Below are 18425 nucleotides of genomic sequence, written 5' to 3'. Positions count from 1 at the left end.
TCCTCTAAGATTTTTTCTGTTTTTTTTGTCATCATTCATTTCATTATTGTGAAGGATTGTTTTAATAGTAAAAGCTATAAGTAATGGACACACTCAGAGACATTTAATGGTTATTTAAGCCGTTCCTTAGTCCAGAATTTCTATGAGAATCTGTCCCTAAGGTGTGACTTAAGTAATCATTAAATGACTCTTAGTGCGGGGGTAAGTCTTTCATTTTAAATGCTTAGCATGTGAGCCGTTTTAAACGTGGCAATTTTGTCGGCCTATTGGAGTCTTTTGATGCCATATATTAGTTAAACATCCCATAAAAAACTTTTGGCATATCAATGTTTGTTCACATTTTGAGCTGTATGCTTCAAGAAAAATAGTATATCCAAAGAAAATCCAGCTTCATAGAAACGCAGAGCAGTCAATGCATTACAAGTATGGAGCAAACAACCGCATTGTTTGTATCACTGTGTGTACATAAACTGCTTCATGTGTATGCTGCCCTGGTATTTACTGCTGTTTACCGGCTCTGGGTTTGTTTAGCCACTGTCATATGTACTGGCTGGTTTCGATTTCGGATTTAGTTACGCACGTGTTAGTTACACGTGTCATGATATTCATTGAAATTATGTAATTATGGTTAACTGGCTGATCCCTGCGGTACTACCCGCGTACCGATAGAACTACTGCTAGGATCCGGATGATAAGTAGCTTATGTCCTTTCTGGGGCTCTAGACTAGACAATCTGTGTGGCAATTTAAAAAAGTTCAGTAGTTTTTGGCATTATAGCGTGGAAGGTAGACTTGCAGAGTTAGCGAACTAATGTTTCATACTATTTTTAGATCTTTTTAAATATTAATCTATACTGAAAATGTTCACTGTATAAAATAAACATCATGTGCTTACGTACAACGGTATAACAGATCTATTACTAGCGTGTGTTGTTTTAAAGAAACTTTAAACTAAGCTCCACTGAATTGTCAAGACTATTATACTTCTCGGCTCTGATAAACAGAGTATAAAGACACGTCTCACTGTAAGCGAGAACTAGTGTTGAGTACATATCAGTCATTGCCATTGACGACATTGGCCGATTGTTCTGATCATATTCATGAACTAAATCAAACACGTCATGGATGCGAAACAATTGATTTTTATCTTAGGTCAATTGAATATCTATATAAAAGTATAGGGTTTTACGTTTATCAAATTCATATAGGTGCTATTTATCTACATACTACCTTTCGCTCGTGCTTTTACTCGTGTCGGGAAATACTTCCCGGACATGGATAAGAAATCCGGTTTTCAAAGGTAATTCTTTTTATCAATAAATCTTTACTGAGCTATATCTGAGAGATAGTAAAGGTTGATTTGTTGAAGTAGTCACGGTTTATTTTTATCCTACCACTTACTTCAAGTCGCTTGCACTAAGACCTAACCTTTACAGGAGGTGTGAAGCTAAAACAATGCTGTCTAGCCTGCATTCAAGTACAGCGTTAAACGCCTCATAAATCTAAAGTTTTGTTCAAATTTCTTAAAGTTCAGCTAAGCAGACGTCAGGCGTAATGTTTTCGTATTTAATTTAACTGCAAGTTTAAAATTTATCGCCCCTTAATAAACGTTAAGAAGGTTAGTGACTTTGACGTTTTGAAGTATTTTGTTCGTAATTTGTATGAAGTAAGTGTTTTTTATACAAAAGTGTGATACAACGCAGTAACTCTGAAATATGAGAGCCTTTACATCGCATTAAAAAGAGTAATTACAAAAAGTTTTTTTTAGGGTGAGTTTAGACCAAACAAATAAAGAAACTCCATACAACAAGAGGATTCTTTGCCTATCAAATTATCATCCGCCTAGCCTCTTCCGAATTATGTTGGGCTCAGTTTCCAGTGTAATCGGATATTACTGTATACCAGTAATTTGCAGACTGCCTATCTGAGCTCTTCAACCTAGTTAAACGTGCAACCCAATATTTCTTGCTAAGACCGATTGTTAGACTAGCTGGCTTTTGAATAAGCTGAAACTTAGGGAAGGAGATGGGATAGTTTTCCTTATTGACTGTGACTTTTGCATTTATTCTATGAGGTTTAAACCTAAACACCTTTTCCAAGTCTTCTTTACCTTAGTATCCCTCCTTTTAGCCAAAAAAGTTTGACCGTTTTTCGTTTATGATCAACCGGCATTCACTGCTTTCCGGCAACCTTGGCCAGATCGTCCAGCCTCAGTGTATTAAAATTGTATGGTTTTATTTAGATACAGCATCCAAGTTATCAAGAAACTGACCTTAAAAACATTGATGCCATAGTAGATATAGCAAAGTACTAACTTTAAGACGCTGAACTGGAAAGGACGCGGCATCAACATCAATGGCGAACACATCTCTCACTTGAGATTTGCTGACGATATCGTCATCATGGCGGAAACACTGCAGAACCTACAACAGATGCTTAACGACCTGGCTGAATCTTCTCTACGCATCGGCCTACGGATGAACTTGGACAAAACCAAGGTCATGTTCAATGAACATGTTCTACCGGAACCGATTGCGATACACGGCGCCGTTCTCGAAGTTGTTCGGAAATATGTATACCTCGGGCAGACATTGCAGTTAGGTAGAAACAACTTTGAGGACGAGGTGAATAGGAGAATTCAGTTGGGTTGGGCTGCATTTGGGAAGCTACGTCGAGTCCTAACATCGTCGATTCCACAGTGCCTAAAGACAAAAGTCTTCAATCAGTGCGTCCTACCTGTCATGACTTACGGAGCCGAAACGTGGACACTGACGGTACGGCTGGTCCACAAGTTTAAAGTCGCTCAGCGGGCTATGGAAAGAGCTATGCTCGGCGTTTCTCTGAGGGATCGCATCAGAAATGAGGTAATCCGTCAGAGAACCAAGGTCATCGACATAGCCCACCGAATCAGCAAGCTGAAGTGGCAGTGGGCTGGCCATATTAGCCGAAGAACCGATAACCGTTGGGGTAAACGAGTTCTAGAGTGGAGACCGCGCCTCGGCAAACGTAGTGTAGGACGTCCTCAGGCACGGTGGAGTGATGACTTGCGCAAGGCGGCTGGCAGGAGCTGGATGCGAGAAGCCGAAAATCGATCTCAGTGGCGTGCACTTGGAGAGGCCTATGTCCAGCAGTGGACTGCGATAGGCTGATGATGATGATGATGACTAACTTTAATTACAGAACGGACTTAAAGCTTTACTTAGACCGAAGTAGCCGCTCAAGTTACTATTAAGTCCAAGTTTCTCAAGTAACCGCTGATAGAACTTAAAACTCACGAAGAGTTTTTGCTCGCTCGATTGAGTATTTATTTTCGATGGAAATGTAAAGTTTTGCGAAAATATGCTGCTATTCCTATAAATTAATTAAAATATCAAAGTAATGTTACTTTTTCAGATAGTCGAGAATTGTTAACTACATAATTAGTAATGAAAAGATTTGTCTTCCTCACGTGACTTTTTATAAAAATATACATGAACGGTTTTTTAACTTATAAACCTACGAACTGTCCGTAAAGTATCTAAACTTACGAAACATAAATACAGTTTCTGTGAATCAAAGTACACTTATCACGTTCGAATAGGTGGTGAAACAAAGCTTTTGACAAGCTACCGTGTACACAATACAGCTTATTAACGATTGTCCAAACGTATGTACTGAATACAAAGCTAAAACCAATACAACGTTGGACTGCACTGAACACATATTGACTGTGTTAATGTTAGTTAGTGTTTTGTCCTGTTTTGGAGTTTATTATAGTGTCAGAAACGGATACATTTACAACGTTATTTTTGACTGTTGGAATTATCAATTATATTTATTTATTTAACAGTTTATGTACACAATTACACAAAGAAAATGGAGAAGAAGAAAAATTACAAAGACACAGCTTATTTCATCTGATATATAAAAACGATAAAAATCAAACCCGCTTTCCGTTGTCACGATATAACATGAAAACGGCTTGACCGATTTGGCTGAAAATTAGAGGTGAGGTAACTTAGACCCGGGAGAAGGTTTTAGGATAGTTTTTGTCACCATCCGGCTACGGGACGCGGGTGAAACCGCGGGCGAAATCTAGTAAGAAATAAATATCTTCCAGCGGGCCCGTAATGGGAGATATTATTAATTAGGTATAGGTACAGTATTCGATTTGCTTCTTTGAGTGTGAGAAAAGACGGACATCTGACACACCTCTATGATTTGCTGGAGACGTTATTTATATCTATCTACCTGTACTAATAATATTAATTGCAGAGTAGGTATATTTGCTTGTTTGATCGTGCTAATTGCAGAAACTTAGCTCGATTAAAAATATAATTTCAGTGTTAGATGGCCCATTTATCAGGTAGGACCATTTACCATTTATAAGTAGCTTTTATTATCCGGTGCTTAACTACGTGCATCTTACTTGCCATGGGATGTGGATAAAATTGCTGGTCAAATCTAGTTATGAATAGAACTCAAAAACAAAACGAGAGATAAACAAAAGAAAACCCAACAATATTGAATACCGCCATAGATCTTACTAAACGACCCTTAATTTAATCAACTAAAACGAATAAATTATGCAAAGCCATAAATTAACAAGTACTGAGGTCAAAGACAGATTACAATTCGGCCTTTTAAAAGCATTTCGTTGATTTAGTTAAAACTATAGTTATAACATTGAAAAGCTCATGTCTATTGTCTATGTTAAAACCGCGGTGACCGATCGATCATAAGGTTAAGCAACGTTTGGCGCAGTAGGCCCGTAGGTGAGTGAGCATGTCATGACGAGTTCTTATATGTTTCGGAAGGCACGACAAACTGGTGGGTCCCGGGTGTAATTTGAACATCTTTGCCAGTAATTAAGGGAAGGAAAAAGACAGAAAGTCTGACAAGCAGTCTTACTGAGGGGTGTTGGGTTGCGAAGGTCAGATAGGGAGTCGTTCTATGTAAAACACTGGTACTCAGCTGCACAACGTTAGACTAGAAGCCAACCCCAATATAGCTGAGAAAAGGCTGGGCAGATGGTATACCTAAAACGTTGAAATTAGCACTCAATCATTTATTAGCTAAAGCTGGCGCTCCAGTTCTAGCTACTGAATAATTTATAGCTGCAAATATCGTGTCGTATGCGACGATATAGCTACGTAATGGAGATTGGATGGTACACATTAGCACGATAGCGAGATAGCAAGATATCTTGTTTTTGCCGTAATTGTAGCGTTGTTTGGCACGGAATCTCTAGACTTTGAAGCTGGTTTATTATTAGCACTAGTGCATTTTATTATTGTGGTAGATAAAGCAAAAGACAAAAACTATCAAATATGAAATCATAACAACAACTTTACTGTCAGAATCTGTTTTCAATTTAGATTCAAAGTGAATGATAAAAAAAAACTGTTAAATCCACATTACTCTTTCAGATTATTCAAGAAAGGTTCTGTAAGTCCATAACTTTTTAATTGAATGATCATCGCTTTTAAATTCTCAAACTTTTAGGGTTTTTGTTTTAAAATTGTTGATGCAGTTAAAATGGGGATTTGGTTGAATTCACTTTGGGCTTTCTCAAATAAATGGACTTAAGAGTACCCACACACTGAAGACTAAACAGTCGGCCGATAGTTGACCCGATGGTTGGCAATATTTTTAAGAAAAGAAAGTCATGATTCCAATCAATTTTTCAGTCGGTCAGATACCGGCTAAATACCTGTGTGTGACGTCTTTGTATTGTGTGTCTACGATTCATCTTCATACTGATTAATGAGCTCTAAGAAACCATCAGCCGACTAAAAGTTTGCCGTGTGCTCGTACTCTAAGGCTGCTGGCAGATGTCATTTGTTTTAAAGAACGTGAAACGCATAATAATAGAATAGACTGAGTGATCGCATCATTCTTTGAACCTTTGATTTAGTTTAGTCATTCTAGAAAATAATACCTATATTGTATTTGATGGCTTCAAAAATGATTGCCTATAAATATAGTTCTTAAGATGTACAGAACAATTTATTACTAACGACCTTAGTATTTCAACAAAATGCTTAGTAAGTTGTATAATAAGACGTATATAATTCAGTACAGGTCTTTAGCATATAGATTGAAAGGCAAAGGCTAGGCTTTTTTGTTTAATTTAAATATCAAGCAATATAGACCTAAATTATTTCCGTCAACTGAAAAAAGCTTGGTAAAAAAGAAAAAAATCCTGAGGCACAAATCCACAATCACGCAGAGATAACAAATACACCGATTGTGCAACCTCCAGTTAATGCTAAAATGAAAATTATTTCAGTATCTCCAAACCCATCTGACATTACGCTTAGTCCCGTCAAATAAAACAACTTAATTTCGCAGGCTTGTGGTGACTAGAATTTAAATGGCCGACGATTTATTTTAACTGATATTTTTTTTTAACTTTCGTTATTATTCAAATTTTGGACATTCAAATTTAAATCTAACCCTTAACGATGAACTCAGCGATAGTTTTGAAAAGAATGGGATTAGGGAAAGTAAATTGCTCATAATTTTGTTCATGAAAACTATGAAACCAGGATCGGTATCTTTTCAATTTATTTAATTAAAACTTCTTTTATAGTTTTAGAGTTTAATCAAAATCACTAAGCTTTTTATTTTAGCTTTTTTTTGTTTTTTTTAAAGGTGTTAATGAGAATATGAAGCATTGAATTATATTTACTTTTCAGAGAGATTGCAAAAAACATTGAGCCTTCATAAATGTGAATCACAAACAATAAGATAAACGTTTGTTATAAAAAGTAATGTTCTGATTTAATTTCATCTAGCTTATGGCCACTATTTTTATTTATGGGACCTACTATTGGGACTAGTGCTTCAATGTTAATGGGACCCTTTATTTGTAGATGAGAAATCAAAAAATGACTCCTCTCTCGCGGTGGGTGAAGAGTGTTACTGACTATTACTTAGTTAGTTAGACTTAGTTGCTTCTGGAGCCCTTTGTGTACCAGGGCTACGGTACCTCTTTCAGACTACAAAATAAGAATTACAAAGCCAATCTATAAATAATAACTTTTGAATTCGCCTTATAAATTGAGTGTCATCGATTTTTTTAAGTCTCCTACCGTTTCGTCAATAAACTTGTCTTTCTCTCCTAGCACAATGTCTATCAACCCTTCGCTTCCAATAAATCAAGTCGGTTCTAAGATCTGCCCATCGGAACCTTTAAGTAGTTCTATATCCTCGGAGTACAATGTACTACCCTTATCATTTGTCCGTCCGTCTGTCACTCGCTGTTTGCTCCTCGTAGGTAGATTATGCGGAGTAAAAAATTGAACGAACGTGACTTTGCGATTCTTGTGTGTTAGTGTGGTTATTTTAACACAATTTATTTACTTATGAGTTTTTGGTTTCGGTAGCTAGATTATGGTAGCTTGTAATGCGTTGTTATGCGATGAGGCAATCCCATCAACCATCGGTAAGAAGAAAGCTTATTCCCTCACTCTAAAACTACTGGAGAAATTTGGATTAAACTTGACACTAATATTGCCTAAATATCAATATTTTTAAATGTTTTGTGATTATACATTTCACGTAAGTATTTTACTTATAAATCAAAAGTAATGATTATGACATTACTTTATGCGCTTAATTAAAACTCTTAATCAAAAGCAATGAATGAAAACGAAAGTCATAAAAACAGAATGAAAATGACTTCTATTTCATTCAATTTGGGTATTTACAGAAGTGATGGACACATTATACCCATGTGGAAGTTATTCTTACATGTATTATGTTACCAGGTAAGGGTGAGTCGGCAGTTTTTTTGTGTGTCAAGTAAAACAGCGTATATTAAATGAGGTGGATGATTAAATAGTTTATAAAGGTGTAAGTCTATTAAGACTAATATCAAAAAGGCCATGATAATGCCGGATAATAATTTGTAAAGGTTATTTAAATAAATATTGGTCTATGTTGGCCATAAATCTATTTTAATGTTTATCATTCGCGAGGTATTCCAGAAAATTGTAGTAATGCTATATAGGTACATTTGTTTTTATCTCATCATCTCGACCACTTAATTAAAACGCTTAAAACAATACCGATTAACATTCAAAATGCCCAAATAAGTAGCTAGCATCTGTAAGATATAGGCAAATTCTGTAATTATCCCCTAAAGACAGAAACCGAATGATTGCAATGGATAGGATAAACAGTCCGACCACGTATATTTTTCACTGTAAATGCAAATACTTTTCGGCGCCAATCCAGTGACATGTCGGAATAAATAAAAACGTGTCCACATTAATATCATGCATTATTCAACAGCTTCCAGTTTTTACTTATTAAATTAACCGAGGAAACAACGCTTTTTTGTATGAACTAATAGTATTTTTTTCTGAGAATGGCAGATCAAACCCGTCTTCTTCATTTACTTATTTATTTATTTTATGCAACACAGATGTTGATTGACCATGATCGGGATGGTTGGCGTTCCTTGGGGGAGGCCTACGTTCAGCAGTGGACGACAATTGGCTTGTATGATCATGATGACGCAACACAGACGTGTACAACGTTTTATACTAAGGCAAACTAAGCTTGAAGCTTAGAGTGGCAAATTCTTAAACATAATGTATTTTATATTTTGCTCAAGTACTTACACATTAGATATGACATGAGGCGTGATCTTATCATTCGCGCTAATAATACTCAACGGAGTTTTGATGGATTTGTTTAACTCCGTAAATTGTATTTCGATGACTTTCAAATGCAATAAAAAAAATGTTACGATTAACATTAAATCCACTGAAATGATTTTCTTGTTGAATTAATAAAAAAACCTGCACAAACAATTATATGATCTTTCAAAGTCAATGAAAAGGACTTCTACGATAGCTAATAATATTTTTCTTCTGAACCTTATTATTCTTGGCCCACGAATATTAAACTTCCCTTCCAATACTTAAAAAGTATGCAAATACTTAAAAATAAAACCCCTGAAAACTCATAAATTTGCCTATCAACATTAAAAACTGTCGCAAAAGAAAAATATCTGGGTACAAATATTTTCATGAAGAAAAATTTTTTACTGAACAGAAATCTTTACTAATATTACCTACTAAGAAAAGTAAATTTGTATGTATATTTTTTAGAGTTAAACGACTGAACCGATGGAGATGCAATTTTGTAAAGAGGTTAGTGGTTATACCAAAGAACCGGTTACACACAGCAGGTTAAATGGATTTGGGAAACACTCCCTTATCTCAGAATGCGGGTGAAACCGCGAGAAACCACTGGTGTTTCATAATGAAAATCTTTTTGTTAAAAATAAAAGAGCAGTCGAGAATAATGGGGCGATTATTTGAGAACTGATTGTCCCATTTTACATACAAATTCTATGCATTAGTCGCTTATATTGCAATGCAGGCTTCATCAAACAATTTAGTGTTTTAATAAAAAATGCAAATCTTTGTGACATGGATATAGACGAGGTGAGAGACACACAGACTCGCAGAATGGCTAACAATTCAAGACGGGCTTTTACGCACTGGAGGATTATTATATTAGTAAGGTTAGGTAGTTGACTAGCGGGTGAAGAGCCAACATCTCAAATATACAGGCAAGTACCAGTGCAACTTTGCTAACCCAACATAGTTGGGAAAAGGCCCAGGAAAAGATGAAGGTAAGGTAGTTTCCAATTGTTTCCTATCACTTGTATGCGCGTGACACCGCCACCGAAGGTAAAAACTGAGCGATAACGTTCAGAAAATCTGCTGGTAGGTATGTAAACGGTCTTAGACAAACTATATTAAAAACCCAACAGTTTTTTTTTAATTTAACAACCAGAAACGTTACGTTTTAATATTTGAATAACGTCAAATGTAGTGAAATGAAAAAGATTATTTCAACGATTTATGAAACAAAACAACCAATCAATAATGTATTAATTGACGTGCAATGAATACATATTAAAATAATTACAATTAATTGTAACAAAAATGTACCTAAGTGTATTTGTTTTTATGCATACAATGCACGGAGGACAAAGTAAATAGATACAATGGCTTTCTACAGTTTCATATAGCTAATTATTTATTGAATGAACACATCATTAATGAGGTCTCAGTTACCAATCAATGCTGTCATAATTATTTTCAAGATATATTTTTAAATTGAGACTTGAATGTATTGTTCAGAAAACCGATGTTTTCAATATATTGTAAACTTTGAACTGACAGTTAAACAATGGTTTAAAAATCCCTTAATTATTTGGGGAGTATTATTTTTAGTATATGATTTTCTTTTATTCGTTTATTTTATTTTAACTTATTATTTTCAACTAGTTAATAATGTACAGTACTGTATATCTTACTGAAATAAAATAAAAAGTATTCTCTCATCTTTATCACAATATCAATAAAGATTCACCAATAGAAATCGTTCGTTCCAAAACAAAGAAAGCCCTAAGCCACTATCATTTTAATTTTCCAAATAATAAATTGAGCCGTTCTAATAAAACTTAGTGAATTGAACCTGATTTATTTGACAAACGGACGTCCAATTTCGCTAAATTGTTAAGAGCTTAATTGAATTAAGTCCATAAAATATGAGGTAGACAGCGGCTATTTTAGGAAAATCGATTTTCATGACGAATGTGTGTAATTAGTGACCATTATTCTTACACTAGGTCATCCTCATTGTTTTACCCTCGTTATAAAGGAGCTACTTCCCACAGCAGGGTAAACGGTTAGCTAAATATTCATTTCAGTTTTTCATCCTTTCAGTAGTTTTGTTTTATCAAAAAGTAAAAATCTTTGCCTAAAAATATTTATTCTATAATATTAGTAGTATGTTTTGTATATAGTATTTTATTTTAAGTATTTATATATATTGTATTTTTATTTAGTAAAATAGTTTAAGTTTGTAAAACTGAAAATAAACAAATAGATCGAAATACTCTAGTCCACTAGAACGTAACTTTTCCCTTAAATAAAAGCAAACCAACTGCAGTGCTTTTTAAGCTTGTTTTCTATGAATTCCCGTAAAAACTTTTAACTGAATGGCCGTTGGATGTCGAATAAAAAACGAAAGTTTATGAATCCTTTTCGTGGAAAAAGTTTCAGGAGCTCGTCCTTTTCACTGCCGAATGTTGGTAAATAGAAAATGTAAAACGTGGAACGAATACTGACAGTAATAAACTTTAAATGTACGCGCATACTATAAACTTTTGGTCGGCCGATAGTTGGTTTGGGCTCATAAATCAGTATGCAGATGAATAGATGAATGGAAGTGCGCAAATTACAAGGATCAGGTATTTGGCCGGTATCAGATGGACTAAAAACTTTGATTGAATTTAAGCTTTTCTTAAAAAACAATTGACTAACAGCTGTCGGCCGACTGTGAAATCTGCAGTGTGTATAGGCTACATGAAAAGTAGAAAGTTACACTGGTAGGATAAATATGGAAACTTAAAATTTGATACATAATACCTTGAAGGCTTTTGAAAGTTTTTGAAAAGTTTTAGGAAGAGGTACATGATATCCATCTCATTTAGTAAAATTAAGAGTTAGTAAGGTTAGAAACATCTTACTCACTCCCACGCAATAATATAACACGTGCCTACTTACTGTTTGTTTTTGACTGGTTTCCGCTCTTGGTTTCATCCGCGTCCCGACGGAGCTATTTCCTAGAAATGGATAGTAAAAAGTAGCCCAAATGTTATTCTGATATATAAGCTACTTACGTAATATGTTATTGTCGAGTTCCATCGAAAGCAATTCAGTACATATATACATACATTATTTCTTTACAAACTTTTGTATAATATTAGTGAGATGCTTTTTGAAATGGTAGCAAAGTCTCAAGTAAAGATCTTCTATTGTGACGTCAATGCTTCCGACTAACTTAGGAACGAAACATCGAAACGAACTCTAAAGTTTACCAACTCTTTTGTGGACTAAAATACGGACTCTGTATTATAAATACGGTAGAAGAATAACTTATAGTTAGGCTCATTTCTAGCTTATTTATACTTTTATACACAAATTATTATTATTATGAAGTTAAGAACGGGCGTTCTCAGAAACTACTAACGGAAAAATAGCATTTACCGAACTTTTTACTCTTTGCGCGTTTATTTGAAACCATTGGTGGAAGCTAATTGGTAAAAAAAGTGTTTTATTTCCTTTTTTGAATCGAAACCTGTGGATTAATGTAACTTTAGTAAATTTTTCGTCCAATTAGAATTTAATATATCATGTCCTAAATATTTCTAATAGCCCAATTATAGGCGTTCGCATTACATTAGTTTCAATTACGAATTATCGAGGATTAGGTGCTTTGGCTCATTATTAATTCAGCGCTAATCAGTTTGTACACATTAATTAGTATTAGTACACTGTTATTAGATTAATCTAGCGTAGTTAGAATTCAGTAGAACTTTGGGTTTTTACTGTATTTTAAAACCATTTACCAATTTAAATTAACACGGACAAATAGATTGTCAAATGTTTATTTATTTATAAATTTTTGTTCACACACGTTATTAAAACACTACAAAAAAAGAATTTACAAAGGCAATGCTTATTGTGGTTTATTGTAAGAAGAAAGATAGGATATTATCAAGCGTAGGCGCAGACAGACACATTCTGCATTTCTTTCACCTACTTTACCTTGTAGCCCGATGGGACGGCAATCCGACTCGACCAGAGAAAGATGAGGCACAAGACCGACAACTTAACGTAAGCTTAGATAACCTAAATTGTAAAAAATGGGAGAAACCTGTATGCTTTTTTGTTAATTTCACATCCTTCAAAGCAATGTGTATCAAGTAAAGGTAGCTCAAGCGACATGAATAATATTAACTCCATCGAGCCAAAGGTTATTTTGCGAGACAAGAGAATTTTCATATAATCCTTCGCGCTCACGATGCATGCCATAATAGAATATTGACATTGTTTTTACGATGTTGCTAAAGGACTTTATTATTTTTATTGAGTTTTTTTCAAGGAAGATTTTTTTGTTCCTTATGTTACGAACATATTTAAAAACGTACTACAAATAAAACATTCCATTTAGACGCAAAGGATGACCAATATTAATACTGTGCGAATTAAATAATAAAACCAAGTAAGTAGTGTGTGAATTTTTAAGCGGTTTTCCTGAGTTGTTGTAAAATAGCATTTCCCGGGGGCAGTCACAAAAACAATGAAATAATAACGGAACAAACGCACATTACTCATCGAATTTATCATAAAGAAGTTGTCACAATTCACAACATATTATGTCAGGCGTAACCCACGGTAATGAATGGTCACTGTCAAGTCTGAATCTGTGCAATAGGCCTGTAATACATTGCTGTCTCTGAGACAAAGCTGTAGTGTCTCATGTGCACGTAATTACACTAGCTGGACATCGCTTTGATGTAGATATAGGAATGATAGCCGGTTAGGTTTACTCAGCGTTGATTCTCTCTAAAATCAGCTATACTTAGCACTATTAATGATACTTAGTTGAATTCTATTTACTTAAAACTTTGAACTGGTCATGATAACATGGTTACCCATCCACAGATCGACTGCGCCAAGGCTTTAACTTAGCTAAGGGCTTTTTTCAGGCTCTAGACAGTACGCGTACTAATTTTAATTTGTGGACAACGTTAATTTGGTTCTATGGATCTAAACCCAAAGGGTATACCCCTGATACTAAGACTTCGCTGTCCGTTTGTCTGTACTTCATGAACCATTAAAGCTGGACACCTGAAATTTCCACAGATGATCTATTTCTGGTAGAGTCCGACCGAGGGTTCGTTTTCGGTTTCGGCCGAAACTGAAATACTAATCATATAAGTACGGCCTCTTAAATAAATATAAAACCAAATCTGCGGATTCGGCGAAACTACGACCAATTTCCAGGCTTAAAAATTCGATGATTGCATTGTGAGAAAAGTATCTGTACTTACGGGGAAATCTAGAAAACCAATTTACGTAAGGTATTTTTTATAATGAAAATAACCTACCAATTCTTTTCCTTTTTTTGGAACAAATGTAGTTTATTTTATTTAATTAACGATCATTGAGGAGTATTAACACTATTTTTCATTATATCGTAATTTCTTTTAGCCATTTCCATTTGTTATTGGTTAACAGTTAGTTTTGGGTCTCAAAAATAATACAAAACATTTGTAACATTGTGAGAAAATTGCGTATAAAAACAGATCGTGTAATAAACGCTGCTAACGTAGTCATCTGAAGTGACTGTTAACGAAAATCTCTTAACACTTCAATTTGCACTTAGACAGTTTTATTTTCTTCAACAATTTTTAATTAAAATAATTCTGGAAAATTCTCGATAGGACGGTGACTACAACGGAAACATTTGAAGAAATGACGTCCGTACTATGTTAGTTTTTTTATCGTTGAAGGTCACGTGCCCTTGTAAGGGTTAAATAGTAGGCTTTCATAATAGGTCGTGCAATATTTAGTAGGTACTGCCCACAAAACCTTTTTTTGGCTGGGGATATAAAACTCCTATTTTTAAAGGCTCAGGTCTTTTGAAATCATTTTTTATCTACCTACGTTGGAAACGATCAAAGAAGGCTACGTTATCTTACTTGTGAGATGAAGTCATATGGGAAATTAGAAAAATAATAATTAATAGGGATGCTGAATAAAAATAAAAGTCAAAATAATTCAACAATTCGTCGTAAGCTAAGCAAACCCTATTGGATACTTATTTATTGTTAAACTTACTTTCTCCTAAAAGCTTATAACACGAAGTTTATACAAATTTTAAAACCACAAAAAGAAACAAACATACGACCGAAAATGTTGTGTGTCTTCTAACATTCACTTACATAAGACACACACAAACATATTTACATACATATAATTTACATTCGCATCCTTGCACTTACTTCAACGTTCATCTTCCAGTGCCAAATTCCCCCAAACTGCGCCAAGATGCCAAACACTACCTCTTCATAGAGTATATGGGTCAATGTCAAGATTTTAACTTTGACATTTATATGAGAACCTTCAGCGATAGTGAATTGCACATGTCGTTGTAATATTTTGTGAATTCCGTATACAATTGCCAATATGACGATATAGGTAAGTATTTACTATGGGCTTTTCTGTCACACAGAGGAAAAAAATTGGTTCTCCATGGTCTGTCATCAGCTGTAATTGTTTCATCATCGTCATCTCCTAAGCCACAACTATGTTGGGGTCGACTTCCAGTCTAACCGAGTGCAGCTGAGTCCAAGTGTATTACAAGGAGCGACTGCCTATTTGTAAGTGTTTCATGAATTGTATTTAAAAATCATTTAAAATATATCACTGAGATTCCTTTCTCTTTGGAAGACTGCAGTACACCAGCTATTTCAGATACCTAATTTCTTGTCAATGCAAACTTTGGCAATTAAAATATTCGTAAAAATTAACCCTTCATGTGTGAGTCCGCTTGACACTCAACTACTTTATACAAGGTTGCTATATGACTACTTTTTACATGGAAATGTGAATGCAATATTAAAAGCGCCATTGAGCTAATGATAGTGCCAATAGCCTTCAATCGATTCTCTGTTGGAAGTTTGTAATGTTTTGCTGATTGGGTAATAGTTAAACGCCTATATTTTTCAAAAAGTTGATTGTATTATTGGTACGTGCTATAATTAAAAATGTTTATAGCAAATTATTCGGTTTGACTAAAAATTTTGTATAGATAGATAGATGTATGAATGTTACTGTTTTATGCAAAAGTTACTGAATGGATTTAAATGAAACTTAGTAGTAGTACAGCTTATAGACTAGTATAGCACATAAACTACTTTAAGTATAGGAATATTAAATATTCCTCTCGTGAAGTGGGTGAAACCGCTGATAAAAGCTAGAATGCAATATTTTGTAATTCTATCGCTGAAAAAGGTTAGATCAAATACAATACAACGATAAGATTTTTCCGAAAGTAAAATTATTATTTTTTTGCTGTACAAACTGGACGCTGAAAATAGTAGAACCTAAGCATCACCCCTTATTACCAATTCCTATTCTAACATTTTAGCAAGCTGGCAGCTATAAACATAATTCCGCCATCCTAACATTCACCCTCATAAATACGCCCAAAAATATCACAACGAACAATTCTGACCACAAAATATGATAATGCTGAATAATGCGCTTAAAACATCTAAAATCCCCCTTTTGTTTTAAAATTTCACAAAACCGCAGGACCGCCCGGGTCATCAATCCGCACAAACCATGTATTAAAACCAAAATACCCTCAAACGAACCCTCTTTCCATTATCAATTTACATAAAAACCTTTTCACACCTCCCATACAAGAATCAAGTAAAGTCACACACACAAACAACAAAAAAAAAAAGAAAAATTTCCTGCCGTTTAAAATGGCAACAATGATTTTAGTTCAAGCCTTCACCAAACAGTCTACTCTTATTTGAGATACCATATTTAGTGAAAAGGACAGACACATAAAAACAATGCCGCGAGAACGGGACGCATGATATAAGATGTCGTAGCTTCGTAGCCACGGGCTGAAAGCTACGGCAGTCCGTTCGTAGACTCCTCTCGTAGCGCGCCTACGTGGTCGAGCAAGTTTCGTAGCATTTAAACAGTATATAGAAAGGAATTATGTATGTGTGCGTAGTAAGCGTTGAGTTTTTCACTGTGTGTAAAATTGTTATGTAAAAAGTGGATAAGTTTTTGTCTGATAGTTCAACGTACAATATAATTGTGAAAGCGAATGGTAGCGGCTTGTACGGATTGGACGATGGTATGATTCTTTTTTTTATATGAAAAAACTTTTTTAATCGTTTCCTGTACTCAAAAAAATAAACTCATATTCCTCTGCAGTATTTTGAATGAACAGCTTATGTGAAAAGTAAATGATTGTGGTAAAACTTTCCGTGTACAGACAAAATTAAATTGGCTTCGACTTTACATTTTATGCCGAAAGTTTTATTGATATTTTAAATTACAAGTGTAACTTTCTGTCGGTTGTTTTTATGAAAAATATTGGTGAAAACTTTTTTAATTACAGTTCTCATGCTGATGTAAAATACATAAGCCCAATTTTTTTCATATCGGTACAATGGGGCTGATGGATCTATTAAAAATATTATTTTGAAAAATCGAATTTAAGGAATTGTAACATTACTAACGTGTTTATTATTTACGCATTAACTATAAGCTTATCTATTTACTTTTACTCTGCAAAAGATGTTACTTCTTAAAAATATATTTTTGTTTCAAAAGGTAGGCTGTTTTTGAACTGTTATTTGACAGTTTTTTTTTCAGTTGCAGAACCTATACAATTTTAATATTAAATCATTAAATAGTCTTTGAAATGTATATATATCTAAATACCTAAGCAAATTTTGGCTTAGAAAATTAAAAATTTTACATAGCCGGACTCAGAATAAATAATGAAGACTTTAAGATCTGACGTGACAGAAATAATTAATTATAGCTAAAAACTTTGTATGATAAATATTTCATTTGTCTTGCATTTTTGTTACTATTTAAATTACATCTTCATAACATGCCACGTTGATCGATTTTCATTTGTAACGGCAATTATTTTGTCCGGGAAACACGAGGCTATAGTTTTTCAATAGCAAGATGCTAGTTCTGTTATAAATTTTCCTGGCTTGCTGACCTGAGCTAGTAACGTGATAGTTTGAATTGACATAATACTAGATTATTGTAAGCTACAACTATAGAGTGCAATGACAGGTGGCAAAATGCGTGTTTCCTACTTACTAGTTAGATGTAAATTAGCATCGCCGGCCACTTAAAGCTAACACACAAACCACAATAGTAAAATGCGTGGTGTGGTATTACTACTAAATCTTAAAAATTGAAACTATCCGGTTTGTGAGCCAGCTTATAACTTTACTAGCATAGAAATGAAGATAGTTTTGTCTACAAGGAGCCAGAAGTTCTCGTTTGACACACTCCTACTAACACTAGCTAGCTATCCTAACATGAACAACTAGCCCCGTGTATTCCGGGCATTATCTCGCTCGAACAAATAGCAACTATTAACAAAACAACATCAAGAAGATTCCTTGTTTGTATAAACATTAACCTGAAAATTAATTAAACCAACTCCTTTGTCTAAATCCAATTTAAATTCTCGTTTCTTGTTGTTAAGATCAATTTCTTTTTTATTTAAAGAACTTTTTTTTCGGTAAATGTTGGCAATTAGTCATACTTATCTGTTCCTAAAATAGAACTCTTTGAATTTTTAAGGTCGCATTTAAAAATCTACAAGTATTTTAAGAGGACATAGGAATCGATTTTATAACGACATGTATTATAATGTTGGCAGAGTTCAGAACGAAGAGATAATTATCTTAATATATTATTATGGAAATATGTTTTCAGTGAAATATAATCAAAATTACTGTAGAGGTATACGTTTTGTGTACGTTGTATAAAAGGTAAATAATGT

General features: G+C 34.2%; 1 protein-coding gene across 1 annotated transcript in view; it reads left to right on the top strand.

Annotated features, from left to right (window-relative positions):
* The first annotated feature begins 16537 nt into the window (after positions 1–16537).
* LOC135118358 (octopamine receptor beta-3R-like) overlaps positions 16538–18425 on the top strand; it is a 67805-nt gene continuing 65917 nt past the window's right edge. The window contains 1 exon segment of the mRNA XM_064040183.1: positions 16538–16742. The gene's annotated coding sequence lies outside the window, so the exon portion shown is untranslated.

The sequence above is a fragment of the Helicoverpa armigera genome, chromosome 21, assembly GCF_030705265.1.
Source record: "Helicoverpa armigera isolate CAAS_96S chromosome 21, ASM3070526v1, whole genome shotgun sequence".
NCBI lineage: Eukaryota > Metazoa > Arthropoda > Insecta > Lepidoptera > Noctuidae > Helicoverpa > Helicoverpa armigera.
Note: the sequence above shows the minus strand (reverse complement) of the source record. Positions and strands in the feature narration are given on the sequence as shown.